At 38.3% G+C, this 22,514-nt stretch overlaps 1 long non-coding RNA gene across 2 annotated transcripts; it reads right to left on the reverse strand.

The window, feature by feature from the left end:
* Nucleotides 1–4,735: 4,735 nt before the first annotated feature.
* On the reverse strand, nucleotides 4,736–6,875 carry LOC131240483 (uncharacterized). 2 transcript variants are annotated; one of them, XR_009168765.1, is made up of 3 exons: nucleotides 6,067–6,875; nucleotides 5,865–5,963; nucleotides 4,736–4,839 (listed from the first exon to the last, which is right to left on the reverse strand). It is a non-coding gene; the product is annotated as an uncharacterized LOC131240483 (long non-coding RNA). The 2 variants fall into 2 exon arrangements; XR_009168764.1 differs by lacking the exon at nucleotides 4,736–4,839 and adding an exon at nucleotides 5,019–5,690.
* Nucleotides 6,876–22,514: the final 15,639 nt, after the last annotated feature.

Here is a 22,514-nt window from a genome sequence, read left to right on the forward strand (position 1 = left end):
ATCCATTCTGTTAATCTATTTTTACATATAATTTTAGGGGTTGATCCCAAAAATGAGTGGGATATAAATCTCATATGGACCACACCACAGGAAAACAAAGGTGATTGGATATCCATCAGTAAAGTCCTCCTAAGGCCCACCGTACTATTTATTTGACATCCAATCTGTTGGTTTGGTCATAAAGACCCAGATGAAGGGGAAAAACAAAGATCAGCTTGATCCAAAACTTTTATGGCCCCCAAAATGTTTTTAATGGTCAACATTCATTCAACACTGTTTCATGTAATGTGGTCCACTTGAGATTGGGTTATCCCTCATTTTTGGTCTCAAACCATAAAATGATCTAGAAAAATAAATGGAGGCATGGATGAAACACATACATCATGGTGGGCCCACATAGCACCGAGTGGTAGGGGAGTAGCCAATCCATTTCCAATGGAAACTGTGGACGCGGATTCACTAGGGAAAGCCTTTTGCATGAAGTTCCAGCCTAGGATATATGATGGGGTCTACCGTGATGTTTATAAGAATTCTAATCCATTCATCCATTTTTAGAGCTCATTTTAAGCCATGTAACCAAAAATTAGGATGATCAAAAACTCCACTGGGCCATACAAGATGAAACAGTGGATAAAGAAATTCCTACCGTTGAAACCTTCGTAGGTGTTTTGATGTTTATATGCCATCCAAACTGTTTATAAGGTCATTTTTACTAGGATGAAGTGAAAACACCAAAATATTAGACCGATGCAAAACTTTTGTGGCCATATAAATATTTCAATGGTGGACACTAAATCCCCATTGTTTCCTTTCGTGTGGCCCATTTGAGTTTTGTATACACCTTAGTTTTGTTATGATGTCCTAAAATGATATCTAAAAATGGATGAATGGGTTGGATTTATCACAAACGTCATAGTGGGCCCATCCAGAATCCTTGCGCAGGATCTTACTGCAAAAGGCTTTGGCAGGAAATCCGCATCTTCGTTAGAAATGTGAAATCGGATTGTCTTATCGAGTCTTATCATACTAAGTAAACTCTGTTGGGCCCACTGTGAATTCATGTGGTTTATCTACGTTGTCCATCCGTTTTTTCAGATCATTTCAGGGGTTGAGCCCAAAATTGAAGTATATCAAAAGCTCAAGTAGACCATAGCAAAGGAAACAATGGAAGTATTGATTTTCACCATCGAAATGTTTCTAAGCCCCCAATGATGTTTATTTTTCATCTAAACTGTTTATAAGATCACAAAGACATGGATGAATGGAAAAAACAAATATCATTTAGATATAAAACTTCTGTGGGCCCCCAAAAACTTTTCAACGGTAGAATTCAATTCACACTGTTTCAGGTAGTGTAGTCAACTTGATCTTTGGATATGATTAATTTTTGTTGTAAAACCCTAAAATTAGATGATAAAAGAGATGGATGGAGTTGATATAATGCACGAATGATGGTGGGCTCCACAGACTTTATTCAGTACGCTTACCATACTGAGTTACTCAGCACGCAAACCGCTTCCGTTTAACGTCTCCATTATACTTCTTATTAAATGTACTTTTTTTAATATATTAAAAAAAACTCCTGATGTGGCACTTACGGTGACATGGACCAATGAAAACGTTGGAGTCAGGGAGTTCCTGACTCCAGGAAACAGAGGATCTGCACTCTTTACATAGAAGAGAACTATACAAAGACACACACACACACACTCCCTCTTAAGCTAGAACATGATTGTCAGGTATGACCAACTTGGATGCAAATTCAAAAAGAAAAGGTGCGGTTAGGGTTGTCAATGGGCCTGTCTTGTGCCTGCCAAAATCAAACTTTTGAACAGGGCCAGTACCCATTGACAGCCCTAAGCCCAGTAACTAGTTTAATAAAAAGAAATGTTGGCAAGTTATTCATTCTATCTCAACTGTTCCCCATAGTGTAGCCCACCTGAATTTTGAATGGGCCTATGTTTTGGGCCCCAATCCAAACACCATACACACACGTAATGGGTAATGGATAGGGTCTTATCCTCATGAAATCTCCATCTACGTTTGCAAATAGTTAGGGCCCCAGCGCCTGGACGATATGGGCAGTTATTTTTGAAAAATAGCTAAAGACTCACAGCGGATTGTAAAATAAAGTCAAACTCAACATCTGGGTATTGACTTGTAATGTTCATTATTTTGGGTGGTTTAGGGCCCATTTGGATAACCACCAAATAAGTTACTTTTTCTACTTACAGCAGTAGATAAGTGACTTATTTCAGATAAGTAACTTTGGTTTATGATTTGTTATAACTAATTTTTTTTACTTTAAAAGTATTTAATCACTTCAGTTGATTTGTTTTAGCTTTTCTACTTTTCATCAGTTGCTGAAGAGAGGCATCAGGAGAGACGAAAGAGAGGAGAAGCTGATAAGTATGTTGGGGCTGGGGCTGGGCGTAAACATTTTGTTCTAGGCTGGGGTTCATCTATTTTGCCCTGTCACAAGCTTGTACCAGGCTTGGAAAGAGCTTGGCACACCCTAACCCGGTCCGTTAACACCCCAACATGAAGCCAAGGCCATGAAATGCACTGCTTTCAAATTTGGAGAGAACTGTGGATAGTCATCAGTAATCCTTAAATTCAGGTTGAAATGTTTTGATCTTCCAGGTATGCCTTTGTTCAGTGAGGGGTGTTAGATGAATGGTCTAGTTATGCATACCAATGGTCTAACGATGTACTTTCCCATCAAGGTAGTAAAGCTATTCCCACCTAGGTAGTCAATGGGCATGGCCGGGCCAACAACTTTTGGGATGGCCAACCTCAAGCTAGGCTTGGGCTACAGTGTTAGGCCAAAGGCTGAGCTCAGGCTTAAAATTCAAGCTTGTTTTAAAAAGGGGCAGGCTTGGACCATCGTACATTCATCAACGCAGCCTGATTGTAGGCCAACCTAGCCCATTCGTGTTATAATGGACAATTTTGTAATATACTAAAACTTCTCCTTACCCTCTCTCCAAGAACCCCAACCCATTACCTCCATATCTCTTTCCAACAGCATCACACACCATTCATAAGGCCACATCCAAGAACCCCAAGCGATCCAATGCCGGCATCTTGGCCTTCGAAATCACAAGCCTTGTGTCCAACCTCCTCGGTGAAGAAGGCCTCCTTTCAAGGACCCAAGCCATCAATGAGATACCACTATGGAAGAGCTAGAATTCTAACCTTGTGTCAGGACCTATGGGCCAAGGGACAATCTCAAGTAGATGCTTTCTATGGGGTGTAGGCCTCCCAAAAGGTAATGGAGGCGTGCACAATCCCTCTCTGACAAACATATCATTCACTACGCCAAAATCGTGGATTTACAACGGACCAAATCCGTCATAAAACCAAATAAACGACGAATTTTGTTCATTGCTTGGTCCGTCGCTATTTACTGGGTCGTTTTTTTCTGTGACAGATAAGGTCTGTGTAGAGTACTGACGAATAAGATCTGTTGCAAAAAATTAAAAAATCCGTCACTGATATTTGGAAAAAAACCAATTTTTTCGTCATTAAAAATATTGGCAATGGATAAGCAACGGATTTAGTCCGTCGCTAAAATACTCCTAAATTAAAAAAAATATATATCATCAGATTTTATTTTTTATTTTTTTTATATCTTACACCTGAAAGTCATTCATTAAATAATTTACACAATTTTTAAATAAGAATCCTATTCACAAAAATGATAGATACACAGATTTCCAACTTTTATTGTGGGAACAAGTTGTATGTCATACTCACACCCCCACAGCACTCAAATAAGCTAATTTTACAAGGACTTGTAGAGGAACGAGTTGTTTGATATACCATTTTTCAGCAGTCAATTGCAAGTCATTGATTGAATGGGCTAGGATGATCTAAGAAAAATGAGAGAATTTGGAAATGAAAAATCAAATTTGGGCCTTTATGGCTGTATCGGCCTATAACAACATGAATATGCTCATACAACCAATATAGCTTGATACAACCCAGTTTTTCACTGGGACCCATATGAAATGGAAACAACTGTGTTAATCCATGTTGTTCACTAATCAAATCCTGAAATGGAAACAACTGTGTTAATGGAACTTACATGGAAAGGTATATAAGTATGTCTGCCATTAACAAGTCCCACAATGGAGCCTGTGTATCCAGTCATAGCACCATGAACAACACTCTGAGCAAGGAGGGTGCAACATATGTTATCTGATCTGATGCATTGCTTGGAATAGCCTGGATCATATATGTCGGATTTGTGAAACATCACATAATTAAATAAGCTCACTTATCATTAGTTTTGTTAAATATCACAGGAGAGAGACTAAATTTTTTTGCTACAGACCTATATATTTGAGATTTATCATCTTCTATCTTCTTGAGAAATAATCCTACAGACTACAAACAAAAGGCCATCATGATGTATCTGTTTTATCCATCACGATCATTTATTTTTTTCCAAATCAAGTTAGAATATGAGCCAAAAAAAACAGAGAGAGAAGAAAGAAAAAGAGGACATGAAAACAACACAAACCAGATTTCTGCAACGGTGCAATGGAAAGAGACTTGGACCTTCACTGCTATCCATGCCCGCAATTCAATCAAGCACAAAAAATTAATTGTAAGATAAACCTGTATGAAAAACAATAGCATATTGATAAGCATATAGTACATCCAAATCTAGTTTCCATAGAAATTGGCAACCAAATCATAAGAGGGCTTTCATTAAAAGAGAAGATACAGTTTTCATCTGCTAAGGCTGATACACAGAAAATCTTTTGGACTTCTCCATGCTATAGCCGCTAATAAGAGCACTATTCTTCAATAAGGGAGTTTCCTCAAAATCTGGACAGAGAGCAAATATAGTCATTATCATAAATTCATGTTAATGAATCTCGTAAGTTCGGCAGAACTTCCATTACCACATGCAATTGACATTCAAGACCAAATTAATAAGAATAAAGATATATAATAATCATGTTTTTTTTCTTTTTTTTTTTGTGTGTGTGTGTGTGTGTGGGGGAATATAGATGATTACCATAAATATTGTCATATCACTAGATATTACACATTTCAAGATAAATTGAGAAAATACCTGATTCTTGAGATGTAAATTTATTTTTATTTTTTTGGTTCAAATGGCTATCTGGCACCTTTTTTTTTTTCAAAAAATAAAATAAAATAATAATCACATATCTAACCAAAAAAAATCCATACATGCATGTGGACAATAGTCGAACTTCAACAAGGCATAGGTTATAAAATATTTCAACAATAGGACAGAACAAACCAATGATCTAGATTACTGGACCATGGGCCCCACTACTGTGCAAAGATGCAGGCCATCATGTATCATATAGTTCCTCCCACTAAGAATCTGCAAGGCTAGCAACTAGAAAAATTAGCGAGTCACAACAAAGGGAATCTCATTTTCCTGAGCTTTAATATTGTTTTAACCAACAAACTTCCCAAAATACAGTTTCTCGTTTAACTTATAGAGTTGAGGGAAATAACATGTCCCAACTTGCACTGATTCTTTCCAAGTAGACTATTAAGAACAGAAATTGGTCCTAATATAGGTGGCTGGGATCTTATGATCTGATGGATTATTGGACCATTTTCCACCCTCAGTGGAAAGAAACAGACCAATGGTCCGTATAACAGAACTGTGGGCCCCACTTTTTAGAATTGAAAATCTCACAGAAAAAAAAAAGGCCATCGACATTTAGATAGTCAATGTTTACATAGTTCATATCATTCTACTAATGTGATTTTAGTGTCACAACAAACAATTAGATTGCTATGTACACTAAATAATAACCTAAGCCGCCAAATCAGAAGAAAGTAGCTATGGAAAGAACATCTCTCACCAGACCACATTCGTTTCCAACAACCAAGCTCATAGTGATTGAATAGAAGTCCAGCACTGATGCTAGAGCACTTATGCCAGCCACTTTGATCCTTGGTACCTGACAATCATATAATACATGTTGCTTTAATAGGCCATACTACCAAATAACCTAACCATCACTTATTTTATCAACATTCATCAAAATCAAAAGAGAGCTATACCTCCATTACATTTCAAAGATAAATATTTTATGGGTTATCCATGATGAGGCTCTTACCTCCCCTCCCAATACAGATACAAGTGACAGGACTGGATATGTGGCATCCCATACTCGTATAGATCCATCTTGGTAGCTTGATATATACAATCTGTAGGCTCTAGACTGGATTGTAAACCAGCAGCTAAGGCCTTAAAAGATGTATAGTTCACATGTTTTAAGCAGAAGTACCATGGTTAGATGAGCAAGATCAAGCAATTGGCGTGATTTTCTCACAGTGGGTCATCTACCATCGAGGCCACCAGAAGAATTGTATTGATTGCTGAGATTTGGTAGGGGGTCCAACGACTCCTAAATTAGTCCTACAAAGAAATGATGAACTATTCAATCCAGCAAAAACTAAGTTGTGTAGAATCAAGATTTAGAAATGCATATGTTTAGGACTAATATCAGGATAAATAAATAAATAAAAGAAAGAAAAATATAGAACCTCAAAAAAATCATGCTGGTCCACCCATATATATTAGCTTGATATCCTAAAACCTTTTTAAAAAATACAAATCATTATAAAAACTATATAAAGAAGAAAGAAAAAGCTACTTGGAATCAATAGTAAAGCAACATAGGAAGGAAAAAAGTAGCTTTGTTTCATGCATAAAACGATTGTCCAATTTCAGGCTTGGATATCATCTCCTGCAGTCAAATAGAACAAATGAAAATAAGGTTAAATAGATGTATCTAAAGAATCTATTAGTTCCAACACAATTCAAAGCAAATAGGAAAAGGAGTAGAAACTTTTGAGAGGTAGGATCTTTGGTAGGGCAAATTTTGGAAGCATGGTCCATCCATGATGAAAACCCATCTCAACAATCTAGATCACCAAACAATGGGCCTTTCTAACTCATCGGCTATTTGAATATCGAAGTGTAAATGTGTAGGAAATAGAAATGATCCTGTTCATCAGCAATATACTAAGATTTAGTATGAAGCCCTATATACCATCCAATGACCAATCAATGGGTTACCTCTATGATGGGTTAAAACACAAAAATCACGCACAAAGTTTATTGTGAATTCTGAGTTACCAATAAGATCAGTAGATTTTTTATTTATTAATTTTTTCCATTTGTACAAAACCATTTTCAAGCTGAAAATTAGTCTTATTTTCTCCTTTACCTACCCTCATCTTTCACTTCACGGATCAAACAATTAGATCTGCCATACATACTTCATGGCAGAGAGCATATTTATCTAAAATAAGAGCACATGATATCACTAGTCAGGTGACCATACAAGCTAAGAATAACATAATTGAATCATAAAAAAAGCAACCTTGATACAATAGAATTTTTGATGCACGATGGTTACCAATGGATGGATGGTCATGAATCATGATCAACCTGAAATCCAAATCTCAATTCTTTGAGAACAGATAAATGCAATAATTTCAAAACAAAAGTATAGTCCTAAGACAAATCCCGCCTTCTCTCAGGAAATTCAACAAATAGCTAATGTACAAACCGTATCCCCAATTTTCAATTGAATGAGAAGAGAATATGGACAGATTTACCTGCAAGAACCTGACGCTCAGGATGATGGACGGGTTATGCAAAAACCATATCCCCTGATTCTACTGAAATTAGCAAATCCATCCCGGATCCACCACCAGATTGACAATGGAAATGAGTGCAGCGGCAACGAGTGCAGCGAGTTCCGACCATGACAATGGGGCGAAAACGATGGGGTTTGGACGGTGCTGAAATGTTTTGATTGGAGATGGGTTAGGGTCGGCATTGCTCAGAGAGGTGGAGGGAGAACAACAGTCGCAACGAGTGAGGGAGAGCCAGAGCGAGAGAAGGAGGGAAAACGAGAAAGGAAAAGGCATTGAAAGAGGGTTTTGGAAATTCCTCTTTCAAAATGAGTTTTTGATTCACATCTGAACAATGTGAGTTTAACACCAAATTATATACTAAACTAAGTTTTCACTTATACATTTAAGGGCTCATTTACCAAATGGATTGTATAATAAGGGTACAATATAAATATTAACCATCTGCAAGAGGACCCACTATTTGGATGGTCTAGATAACTTTATGTCATTTCCACTAGTGACTGCATAAATCACCACCATTTTACATTGGACCCAAAACTAGCACATTTAAAACGGAAACTAACTCCATGTGGGGCACAACGTGAGCTTTTACATGGTGTAAGCGTGTCTTTTATTGTGACGGGTAGAGCCCATGGTTCCAAAATCTAAGCCATTGATTACTTGATCCCGTATGTTGGGTGAGGCCAACCGAGATGTTTGTGAGAAATCCACCACGTCCATCCATTTTATGAGATTATTTTAGGACGTGCGACCAAAAATTAGGTGTATCCAACACTCAACTGGACCACACGAGAGGAAACAGTGGGAATTCAGTGAGCACCGTAGACATTCAATCAATATTGTTTTCCCATGGTGTGGTCCACCTGAGATTTTAATCTACCTCATATATGTGATATAGTATTAAAATGATGTGCAAAAATTGATGGACGGTACAAATAAAACACATAGATCTTGGTGAGGCCCACAGAGCACCAACCACTAAACACCTGGCTACTCGCGTCACTAGCCAAACCACGTCCGATTGGATAGTGTACCACACACCACCGACGTTGCTGGTGCGTTCTGTGGGTCACATATGAGGTATGTGTTATATCCAAACCGTCTATCCATTTGGAGAGCTCGTCATGTCTTGGGCCGAAAAATAAGACAAGTACAGAAATCAAGTGGACCACACTACAAAAGGCAGTGGGAGAATGAATGTCTACCATTGAAACCCTTTCGAGGGTCACAGAAGTTTTGGATCAATATAATTTTTGTTTTTCCTCTTCATCTAGGTATGTGTGATATTATTAATGGATTGGTTGGAAAGTAAACGTTATGGTGGGTCCCACGGATGTTTTAATAGTGAGAATCATTGTCTCATTGCTATTGTTTGTGCAGTCCAATTGAGCTTAAGGATATGAATCACTTTTGGGCTCATATTCTAAAATGATCTCTAAAATCATTTTCAGTTATTCTATGTCTATATTAACTTATGATAGGTTGGATCTCAAATAAACATGTGGTGGGCCCTAAGAAGGTTTCATCGGTTGGTGTCACTATCCCACTCTTTTCCATGGTGGGGTTCACTTGAAATTTAGATCTGCCCCATCAATCAGATGCAACATTCCATGGCGGGCCACGGGATTAAAATATAAAGTCAATCCATGACTTGGGTGGGCCACACCAGATACTATAGTTGAGAGGGGTTACCCTCCCATTAAAACATTCATAATCATATATTAGGCCCACCTATATGTGATTAACAGATCCAGCCCATTCATTATGCGTGTCCCACTTGGATGAGGGGTTAGACCAAGTTTCAGCAGCATCCAAAACCCATGTGGGCCCCACCAAGTGCTTTTATCTATTTTAGGATGTCTTCATACTTTTAGATGGTATAGCCCACCTGAGTTTCATATACGGATAATTTTTGACATATCTCATAAACTAAAGGGGACGCATCAAATGCACGGTGTTAATGTTCAACACACATCATGATGGGCCCACAAAATTTACTAACATCAATTCTTAGGTTTTCACGAGGCCAGTAAATTGGGTCATAATTTTGACTAGAATATTTGGCCCATTTTACATGTTTGGTCCATTCACTCTATTTTAGTGATCAATACCCTCAATTTGCCTGGTTACGTGCCCTGATCAGGCCACATATGAGAAATATTGGGAATACAAGATTGTTCAACAATTTGAGTAAAATTTGATTTAAACATCTAAAGTTATTTACTCTTCAATCGAGATTGATTAGATTGTCCAAAAATGGTTAAAGGTTCAATTAGTGGATGTGCCTAATAATTTAGTAAAAAATCTTTTTTTTTTCATAGATAAATCTCAATTTCCATTTAAAAATCATGTTTTTCTTTTCAAATTTTATATTTTTTTACTCTAAATTTCTCTGAAAACTTTTAACAAATTATTATTTTTATCATCAAATATTTTTAAAAATTTTAAAATAAAATTTCTGAATTTTTATTTTCAAAATCTCAAAAAATTTCTCAAATTAAAAATTTTTTTTTTCTTAAAAATTTCAAAATGGCAATTTTTTTTTTCTTCAAAAGCATCATTTTGTTTTCAACTTTTCAATTTTCTTTTTTAAAAATGATATATTTTTTTTTTGCAAGATCTCAGTGTTTTTATAAATAACTTTTTCTTTTAATTTTAAATTTTGAACATTTTCAATTATTTTTCAATATCACAAAATTTTTCAACTTCTTTAATTTTCTTTTAAAAATGTTTTTTTTTTCTTTTTTTTGTTAAAGTATCGATTTTTTAATATCATTTTATTTTAAAATTTTCAATTCTTTCAAACTTCTCCATTTTTTTCAAAAGCATTTTTTTCGAACTTCTCAATTTTATTTTATTTTTCAAAATACGAACTCTCATTATTCTTTTTCAAAATATTTCATTTTTCAACATTGTGAAAATTTTCACATTTTTTTAAATATTTTTAATTTTCTTTTTTAGGATTTATTTTTTCCAAAATCAAATTCTTTTTTTTTTTTTTTCAAATTTATCAACTTTATTCAATATTCTTTATTTTTTTCCCACAAAATAAATTTTTATTTTTTCAAAATCTTATTTTTTTTCTCAAACATTGTTAAATTTTTTAAAGTTCTCAATATTCTTTTTCATGTGATATTACGAATCATTTAAATATTAGTTTTAAATTTTAAAATAATAATAATTTCCACTCATTTGATATAAAAACAAAATAATTTTTTTTTTTTTTTTTTTGCATTCAATCAATTGTTAAAAAATAATTCTATATACAAATATGTACAATTAAACCACTGAAATTCTATTAAAAAAAACAATTATTAGACTACCAAAAAACCTAAATTTCCAACATATTCTAAAAAAATGAAAAAAAATAAATGTTCAAGGCAAAAGCCCTTTTACGACGGACCAGGATCCGTCGCGAATTTGCAGCTGATCATATTCCATTGCAAAATCAAAATGTGACGGATTTAGTCCGTCGCTATTTTACGACGGACCATAATCCGTCGTAAATTAGTTAACAACGACGGATTTTGGTCTCGCAAATTCCGTAACGTTTGTACAGATTTTCAAGAAAGACGGGATTCGCGACGGACTTTTTCCTTTAGCGACGGATTAAATCCGTTGTTAAACCAAGCTATTTTTGCCACGGACGAAGTCCGTCGTAAAAATCCGTCGCAAATCCACAATTTTGGCAGAGTGAATTCTCCATCATGAATCCATCACCCTTTAGGATTCATAGGATCGTGTACAATAACAATACCTTCCTCTTCGGGCCGCGTGGACATGGCAATTGTCGCAGGTTTACCCCTCTCACTCTCTTACTAGGTATTAGAAATTATTTAGAAATTGTCATGCCCTATAATTTGGGTACTGAGTGTGCACCCTCAGATAAGATGTATGGTCCATGACTCATATATCAATTGCACATAATTTCACTTATCATACAATTGTTAGGAGGCAAAATTTAATGTATTCCAAGTTTTTACCACATTAACATCCATATATCCACACTATCACATGTCTATTCCATATATACCAATTCCATCAGATTCATAACCATATAATGAAAATTTGAAATTAAACTACCTTTACCAATTTGGGACTTTATTCAACTAGAATATCGAATACCGTTAAACCGAATCATGGTTATAAACAATTTCAAACTAAGCCTAAACATCAGTAGTAATAAAGAATGAAAACTAATTATTTAATTAATCAGTCATATAACAAATCATCCATCCAATGTAGTGAGTTCATTTTCTTATGTCAGATATGGCCATTGGTCATGTGTTTCTTTCACCAACCCAGCCTCATTCTCTGGCACTTGATTCGGGTATCCTATTTTGTTAGATTTTGTACAGTTATCAATCCACAACGCTAGTTGGTCAGGCTAGTGAGTGAACTTATCATGGTTCATACACAACATAATATAAGATAACACAAGCAACAATCAATAATATGTATGCAAGCACGAGTATATACGCTGAGATGTCATGGAATACATGTTAAGTTGGATGAGAATCCACTTGCTTAGGTTGGATTTCCATCAACCCGCATCTGCACCTGGTAGGCTTTTACCGTTGGCATGGGCAAGGCTCGCATCTACTCCATGAGTCGGCTTCCACTAATGTGGGCATTTAGTAACGAATCTATCTGGTAAACCATCTAAGAAGATCCACCAGAAACTGAGGCACGTGTAGTGCATGCAGTCATCTAGAGTGTGTCTCTACGAATCAGCACAGGAGCACTATGGATGCATGTAATGCATGCTCAATGTCCATATAATAAGGATCATCTTAATATGTTAGCATAACATCACAATAGTAAATTAGTACAATAGGGATCATCTTAACATGTTAGCATAACATCACAGTAATAAATCAATGGCAATCATAGCAATCATAACAACCATATCATTTATCTTAAATGTACAAGTATGAGACATATTGGGATTCACTCACCTATTCTTGGTAGAGCTAAATCAATTGAACATTTATATGCCTCTAAATTTAAAATCCAAATCCCTATAAAATAGTTTGACAAAGCATGAATTTAATTTAACCTTTCAATCTAATGGGGTCCGCCTTCGATTAAAATAGGATGACCCACTGGTCTTATTAATCCACTACTCAATTTGAAAATCAACAGGAATAGTTGATCGATGTAGTCGATCGATCAAGCCAACTTGAAGGCCCTTGATCGATCTTCTGATCAATCAACCATAGTTCGATGAAATTTGATTTTAACATTTCAAGTCTTAGGACAATTTTTCTTACCTTATGTAACGTCTTGGATTTTTGCCAACTTGGGAGTTGGACATCCTTGGGCATTATCTTTGATTCATCAATTTGAGTTCATTTTCGTGCATGCATTCGAATATATTTGGGACCAAAATGAGTGATGTGGGGTCCACCAAAACTGTCTAAAAGAGTTGAAGTTTAAAATTTACAGAGCGTGGATGACCCTCGACGGTGCCACCCCCGAAAAAATAAGTTCTGGGACAAACTCCGATGGTTCCACCACCAAAATTGGATAGTAGGTGGTGGTGTCATCGCCACCCCCCTGTTCAACATAGTAATAATGTTCAGCAATTGATAGTTTCGGTGTGCTAATTTCAAAAATCCATATCTTTTATTTTTTAATCTGATTGAGGTGATTAAAAAGCCATATTGAAGCTTATTGAGTCTAATGTTATATATAAATAAATAAAAAAATTTGAAAGGATGTTAATTTTAGGATACTTTAGAAACTATATCAAAATTATTGGTTTCAGGCAGCTGGTACTTTCGAAATATTTAGTATTTTTTTAAAACTCAAAATGGAATGAAATTTGGTAAAGTTAATTAGACTTGATCATAAACTATCATAAAAAATTAAAAATAATTTAGTAACTAAAAATACCAAAAACATATCAAGCAATAGACCTATTGAAATTGAAAATTTTCTTCAACTACACGTTATCGATAGGCCATGCATATCTTTTTCATCTTAGAGTTTTTTCATTCAGCGTATTCTTAGGAATTTCTTGTAATCATGTTAAGAATCATCCTGTGTAATTAATTTAAATTTATATTTTAGCATATTTTATTAATTTGGGTAGTTTCTATTATAGTCGAATTATGGTTCTTGATTTGATTAGAATCGAATCACCATTTTTACTAATTGTAGAAAGGGAACACTATGAACTTTGCTAATCCAAACCCTAATAATTGTACACATGAAATCTTGTTACCTAATTTACTTTTAAAATATTTTGATTTTCTGAACAACCTCTAGACTGCTCGTTAGTGAGCCACTAAACCCGGGACTATAGGAGGACGCTCGTCTTACCGGGCTTGACGTCCATTGCAGATGTTGAGCAGAGATAGTGTCTAAGATTGCTCAACTTATGACCAGTGCTTAGGATGTGCAAATACCTTAGGTGAAAACTTGAAATTTAAGTGAAACTAGCCCTTTGTTCTTTCGCAAAGTTGTAACTTTTGAACCATCGATTCATGTCCAAAGTTGGGGTACTGGATAAAGACATTTCCCCACACATATCGGTATAGTCATGGCCCCGATTGATCATTAGTGATTGTTGATCTAAGTTAGTGCTTTCTTGATTGATAGGCATGCCCGATCATCGTATGTTTGTGTCCAAACATAGATCGCCTTGTGGGACACCTATCCCATGCTTTAGATTGAGTCATATGCCTTCCATTGGGTCCCATTAGTGGGAAACAACCTCCCTTAGAGTTAGAATTATGAACAAAAGGCCATTATGGCCATTTATACACTTTTTGGCACTATAAATGCCCATTCATTTCACACCCCCTTTCCCCGTACGAATTTTGAGCCCTAGCTTTGAAGAGAGGAGAAAGAAGAGAAGAGAAGAGAAGAGAGAGAGAGAGAGAGAGAGAGAGAGAGAGAGAGAGAGAGAGAGAGCTTGGAAGTGTAAGGATTTGTACACATTCACCCTCTCATCCCCTCTATAACAATCTTGCCCTTCATTGATGTTGATTCGATGACGATATAAGGTAAGTATTGAGTCATGTTTATAGGTTTAGGTCTCATAGTTAATTCCTTTCAAATATTACAAGCTTGCATGATTGCTTGGGTTCTCGATAATCTTTCCTTAACACCCTAACCCTATGAGCGTCGCGAGTCAGGCGGATCATCAAAAGGTGCAAACCATTATCCCTAGGTTACTTTTTATCGACCCTTGAGGGTCCAATTAATAATCCCTTATGGTGAATGTTTTATTTATTTCTAGCATGTCTATATTTCAAGTTTAATTGCAACATGTATCATTAGTTGTTTATTGATGCTCACATGTTTGATCAAATGCCTAAGTGATTGAGTGTCTTGTTTTATTGAAGCTTACATACTTGATGGAATGCCTAGGTAGATGTGTGGTTCTAATGATGCCCATATGTTTGATACAATGCCTAAGTAGACTTACAATTCTATTGATGCTCATGTGTTTGATAAAATGTTTAAGTAGTTGTATCTTTCTATTTATGCTTCCATACATATTTGATGAAGTGACTGAGTGATTATGTTGTTAAATATGTGTTATGATGACCTGACGAATTTTCAGATTGTAGTGATGTTTGGGTTACTTACAACATTATGAAAGTAGGCTAACTATCCGAACTGAAGAGGTGGCCTGAGTTAGGTCAAAAACCTTAGGTTTGTTCGATTGATCCTGGGTCGAACACGGATGACCAATAGTATCTAGATTACACAGGATACTTGCACACAATAAAGCTGGTTGTGCCGGAGTTCTCAAAGTCAATCGAATTAGCCTAATAGTCGACTAACCATGTGTGTTTACAATATACGATACTGACAAATAAAATTTAGAATACCCCGTTCCTATTGAATGAGTATACTTCTAACCGTCAGTGGTATGATCCAAGAGTTTTATGGGCTGAGCATGGTGGTATGGGATACCGTGTCTGAGCTATCAGCCAACACTAGGGTGATGAGCCTCCCAGAGTGATCAGTGAGCAATCGAGGCTATGAGCCTAGTACATCAAACTGTGATGATGTCGCCATCGTTCCACAATTGTGTTTGGGTGACGACTCTTACATCATTTGTGAGCGCCCTCCACTCGTCGATGGGTTGCCTAACCCTGTGTGTCTAGGCTGTGTTATCCAAGTCTTTAGTGATCGGTTGGGCCAGTGTTAGCTTCACATTGATTGGGGAGTTGTCGTCTGGGTGGTAAACCTGAATACGGATTAAGGGACACAGGGTGAATGAAACTTAATAACTACTCAATTAACATACGCATTCACTGCATTGCATTAGATAGGACTTGAGATTTAGCGTTGGGCCGCTTGTGAGGAAGTATTGACATATGTGAAATATGTGTGCGTTAAAGTCGCTTATGAAGGAGTGTGGTTTGGAAAGAGCATTCATCATGTCATACTTTCATATGCACACTTAATAAGAGTACTTAGGAATTTTTTGATTTCTTAATTATCATTACCTGCACTGATTGGGTTGATAACATGCGTAACATAAAACTAATGAAACCAATAAGTTAATCACTCCCTCCCACCTGGGACTATGTTTTAAAATAATATAGGTACTATCGAGACCTTAGACGAGCATGCTTAAATCGTCTTACATTGTCATCGTTATGTTTTGGAGGATTGAGCAAAAACTGAAAATTTTATATTTTAATCATTTTGGGTATGTATGTTGTGGCTTGTATAATCCCTATTTTGGTGGACATTACTTTTAGAATTGTACATTTTGAATATTACCTATATATTTTCGGATTTAGTTATTTCTTCTTAACTTTTGATATTGTTGATTTTAAAGCTACTCTGATTTTGATCATATGTGAATGTTAACCGGACTACGCGGGCACGTGGGAATTTGCTCAAGTGCATTTTCACTAGGTTCACACCCAAGAAAATGGGATCGTGTGGAAGAACGAACTTGTTCATGCAAGTATCTATTTTCTCTTATACCTAATGGAAACCTCGAAGAACTAAATGATTGTAATTATATTCCAATTGAAAATTGATTGTGTAAGACCCGTACCCTGGTTCGTACCATTCTGTTGGCTTCCGCGGTCCTTCCGGTCGAATTCCGGCAACCTTCGCACCGTATCCGACGTTTGTGCGCGATCCTAAGCCAAGACCTGCATACCAAAGTTGGCTCGAACTGAAACCTGTACCTTGGCGACCACGCCGTCGCCGCGGTTCCAACGCCGCAACTCGCGCACCAAACCGATACCCAGGGTAGAAGATGTAGGCCCATGTTCAATTCGAAGAAAACGCTGCGCATGCAAATTCCGAGAGAATCTCTATGACCTATCCCATCAATCAATCAATCAATCCCATCAATCAAGTACACATCACACATCAAGTCAAGTACATGCAACCCATCTCTCTCTTTTCCATAAGTCAACTCTCTCTCTCCCACCCATCCCTCTTTTACCAATTTTCAAACCAAACCATACCTCCCATCACCTTTTTCTTACAACCACCACATCACCCATCCTTATCATCCCATCACTTCTCTCTCTCCCTCATTTCTCAAAAAACTCTCTCAAGTAACATCCCACGTCCAACCTCCCTCTCTCTCTCTCCCAAACTACAAGTGTGGCCCACCCTCTCATCTCTCATCCACACCATCAAAATTTCATCAACCACCATCAAAAGTGAAAGCAAGGAGCATAGAGGGCTAAGGGACCAAGGAGAAGGCCTAAAGGTGGGTGATCCGCCATTAATTTTAATTTTTAAGGGCCCACTTGTTGTGAGACCCACTTGATGTATGCATTGTTTAAGGAGGGCCCATAGTGGCGGGGTCCCTCCCTCTCATGTCTCTCTCTCTCTCTCTTCTCTCTCTCTCTCTCTCCCTATTTGTATGGCCCAACTTGACGTATCATCCTCACCATCTGATCATGAGGCCCCCCATGTTGCTGTCGGTTTTTGGCACAGACATGATGAAGGGGACTTACAAATATCGGTTTGATCCTAGCTGGTGGGCCATGCTGTAGTGGACCCCACCCTGATGCATGGAGTATCCATGCCGTCCTACACGAGGACCGCCATGATTTATGGGTTGGATTGCATCGTCCAGCTTGCTGGACGGTCATGCCTACTCAATGCTAAACTGGATTTGGCCAGTAAGCCTATAGCAGCTATATAACTGCTGTAATGGCATCGTCAGAGAGCTGGGCCCCATCAATCGGTATGTATTCTGTCCCACCATCCACCTATTTGCGTGGGACCCACCCTACACGTGTGACACATGTGAGGGTGGGGCCCACCAGAGGCCTTTGGTGAATGGATTTTTGTCCAGCCGTCCGTCTGGATGCTGGACGTGCAGCAAAAAAATAAATAAATATATTCAAGTTTTTTTTTTTGAGTGGGCCGCTCATGCAGGCCCCACCTTGATGTATGTATATAATCCACGCCGTTTATCCCGTTCCCCAGCTCATTTTAGGTGTTGAATCGAGAAATGAAGTTAAACCAACTTCCTGGTGGGCCATAGCATGGAGAATAGTAATTTCACCGTTGAACTACACCCCAATATTTCTATACACCAAAACCCATCGAATATTGGGCTTGATGGGTTTGTATTAAGACATGGGAACCAACGGCTGGGTCGGATTACCCTGATAAGGGCCCCACATAGGATAAAGCGTGGAAAAACCCTTTTCCTTGAAAAAAATAAATAAATAAGCAGCATCACCTACTGCTGCTGACGCGTGCGGCAGGTGCTGCTGCGCTGTGTGGCAGGCCCCACCATTATGCATGTGCTGGCCCAACGTGGGTCCCAGCCGTGGGCCCCACCATGATGTGTGTCGACCATCAACACTATGCATTTGTTGGGTCCCCTTTAGGATAGTGGGCCCCCAAAAAAATCAGCGGTACAAGAAACTCAGATGGCCCACACAGCTGGAAAACGGTGAATTGAACGTCTGCCGTTGAAACCCTTTTGGGGCCAGGAGTTTTGGATTAATATGAAATTTATTTTTCTTCCTCAACCTTGGTCCATGTGACCTCATCAACCGGTTGGGTGGAAAATAAACATTACGGTGGGCCCCTAGTCCACGTGACCTTATGAATAGTTTGGATGGAAGATAAACACGGTGGGCCCCTGGTCCATGTGACCTTATGAACAGTTTGGATGTCACGTAAACAGTACGGTGGGCCCCCAGGTCTGAGTGACCTTATCCATGGGTCAGATGGAAAGTAAACATTATGGTGGGCCCCACATGGGACCCACTGATGTATGTATTGTGATCTACACCCTTCCATTAGTGTGGGCCCCACCATGAGGTATGTACCTCATATATGTCGTCCATCCTTCCCATCCCTATGGGATCAACCATGATGTATGTGTTGCATCCAACCGTCCAACCGTTTTGGAAGCCCATTCTAAGGTTCGAGACAAAAAAAATGAGTTAGATCTGTAGTTCAAATGGACCCCACCAATTGCAATGATAGTGGGGTACAGTGGTAACCACCATTTAAACTTCTTAGGAGTCACTGTGATTCCCACTCAAGCTGATATTTGGCTTTCACTTTATCTAACTCTATGTTAACTTATAAATTGGCCAGGTCTCGAATACATAAGGGTGGGCTCGATTTGATGTGCATGGGGCCCATCGATGTGGCCTATTTGATATACATGAAGCCCAATTAAACTGATTTGGCCCATTGATTTGGCTCATTTGATAGGCCCATCTTAATGCGTTTGTGACCCGTGGTTGAGGCCCACTTTGATATATACGAGGCCCATGTGATTACACCCACCTTGAGGCATTTGTGGCTTGTTGTTGAGGCCCACTTTGATACATATGAGACCCATGGTATGAGGCCATTTGACGTATTAAAGGCCCATGGGTCGAGGCCCAATGGGATGTACATAAGGCCCATTATAATGTGTTTCCACCATGGTTTATGTGATGATCTCGATGGCGGGCTATGCCTTGGGAGAAATGATGGTTTGACGTCCACATTGTATGGATGATGTTGGTTAAATGTCTGCATTGTCACTCTCCCTAAGGCCCATTGATAAGCCCATACTTATATTGTGTAGGCAGTCTAAGTCCATCTTCGTTATGATCAGAACCCATCACCATATAACATGTTTAGTATAGATCCATGATTCATGATCATACGCATCATATGTATGCCTGATGTGAGGAGTGACTAATTATAGTATATGCCTCTGGGCAGATTATTTATGGGCCTCCTAATAGGTGGAGTTGCCCCACATGAGCGCTCGGTACGCGCAGGATTGTTGCATGTCTGATAGTATGATTCATGCACTTGCATTTGTGTGATTATGATTATTGTATGCCCTAGCGACATCAGGACCATAGCTCCCACAGACACATCATGGGTGGCTGGATTGGATACCGAAAATATTGTTACTAAGCATCGAGACGCCATAGATGTCCCTGGGTAAAAATCTCTAAACCCGATAATACTAGAGGATGACTCCAATGTCAAGACCGAGTAGATATATGAGCGCACGAGGGCCGAATACCAAGAGACCCCGTCTCCCACTATGTCGTAGTCGGTTGGAAAGGGGTGTGGCCTTACTCGCCTGAGGGTAGGGGGCAATACTAGGTTGAGTTTGACCAGCCCATGAATGGGTCCGCTATCGACATGTCGGATAGGTATTGTAGACTATTGGCCAGGCAGATAGTGAGGTTTCTTACACTCACTTGGACTGTGCGGCTAGGAGAGAGGCAGTGCCACTTGGAGTGTACTAAACCCTGGTAATTATCCAGAATGAGAACTGTACTGATATATGATGAGGATTGGCATGCTTGAGTTGCATCTCGTATCGCATGGCCGTGTTATGATCGATAGCATTCATATCTTGCACCGCATAGCCTTGGTACGGCTGATTGTATTCATGTATTCCTCACCATGATTCCACATTACTCTGACCTTGCATTCTGAGCATGCTTATATTGCGCACACACTTACACCACCCTCTAAGCTTTCATAAGCTTATGCACAATCGATGCGTACAGGTGACGCTAGGATGCAGCCATACCTTCGTCAGAGTTGGAGCGTGCAGTCGAGCTTTTGAGTTTTTATTATTATCATCATCTTGTATTTCCTTTCAGACACATTGTACTTAAAAGTTTTTAATCATAGTGGATTTTGTGATGGTGTTCTTGCAGTTATTGTTCATGGGTTATGCTTTTGGTTATGCTCATTATGAATTAAATTGATATTAGAAATCCTTCTTGTAGGATCCCAGGATCAGAACCTGGTAATTGGGTGTCGGGAGCTGAGAATGGGGTTCTACGGAGGCTGTCGGCACCGGATTCGGCGATTGGAAATTTTGTGAGCCCGGTTTCCAAGTTCAGGGCGTGACAGATTGAGTCTATTTGGGGGATTATAGGCAAGAGCATTCTGCATTTGAAGCACGATAACCATGACCGTGCTAACAAAGTGGAAAATACAATCATATTTGTCATGTGCTAAGTGAGTCTTATTATTGCCGCATAGGTGAACACACGAGCTCCAACAGGTATTTTTATACCACAACATTTTTCTTATTAAAATCTTAGTTTTATTATTTACCCAAACTTGAGTTTTTGAGGTTTTAGTATGCTCTATTATTTTCCTTTCTCATGATCCTGGCTATTGAACTAGGGTTGTTGCTACTCATTTTCTTAACTTCTCATTTTTCAGGTCACTGGTTGGATGGCTGCCATAGTTGGATCGTGTTGCTTTTTAGTAGTATATTACAAGATATGTTCAGGCCATTGGCTTGGATGGAGAAATCTAGTTAGATATACTCGTTCCAAGCTAGAGATGGGGGAGGGTTGGCAATCCGCTTCAAATAATTTGTAAAATTCTCACATGAGAAATGTCAACGGCTTCTAACCATCGTTGTTGGTCAAATAGGCCGTCGGTAAATAAGGAAATGTGGCGTTACTCTTATGGTTTAAAGCTGTCAGCATTTCCAATGATTATGACTATCAGCATTAGCGATGACTTTAATGCCAACACCCCATTTTCTAACGGCCCTTCCGACAACTAAAAGCCATCAAGGATTATGCCAACGATTTTTAGCTATCGGCGTTGCCCCTTTTTGGGTAAGTGTATAGCCCAAACACTAGCTTGATCTAAAATCAAGTATGCCCACCTTTGGGAACAATGTAAAATTAGGCCTAACACATTCAAATTCGTGCACGGTTATCCACCTATGTTTTTTAGGTTATTCTAATTTTTAAAGTGTTTTTCATCCTAACTAGGTGCACCTGATGAATGGAATTGATAGAAAAAATTGTGGTGGGCCCTAAACAACATAGTGGCCCATCCATTGTTTAGTATTGTGGCTTGGTTCTCTTAAGTTGTGTATTTTTGATGACTTGGGACCCAGTGCCACAGAACCCAGTTCGGTGAGGCCCTAACGTGGTAAGATTTGATTGGTATAGCTTATTTCTGATGTGGGCCGAACCACTTTCGATTATGCTTTGTGTCACCCATATCTGACAATGACACGTGACCCAGTCAAATCTCATAATGTCAAGGCTTACCAAACTCAATGTTTCCCAGCCTCACCGAATCTTGTTCTAGATGCCACACAAACACCAAAGTGGCACAACGGAGATCAGACCAGTACCGGTTAGATACAATAGGTTCCAATCCATTGGTACCCAGGGAAATCTAGGACAATTCCCATTATCTTCTTACAACACTATCATCTTGCCCTAGTCCATGAAAGTGTATACGCCATTGATGAGGCGGATCGCAATTCTTGTTGGGAAATCACAGAAGCAAATTTCGAATTTAAATCAAATAAGAAAGAGATAAATGTAAACAAGCACCACAGATAACATACGATTTTTACATGGAAAACC

Source organism: Magnolia sinica, chromosome 3 (assembly GCF_029962835.1).
Source record: "Magnolia sinica isolate HGM2019 chromosome 3, MsV1, whole genome shotgun sequence".
NCBI lineage: Eukaryota > Viridiplantae > Streptophyta > Magnoliopsida > Magnoliales > Magnoliaceae > Magnolia > Magnolia sinica.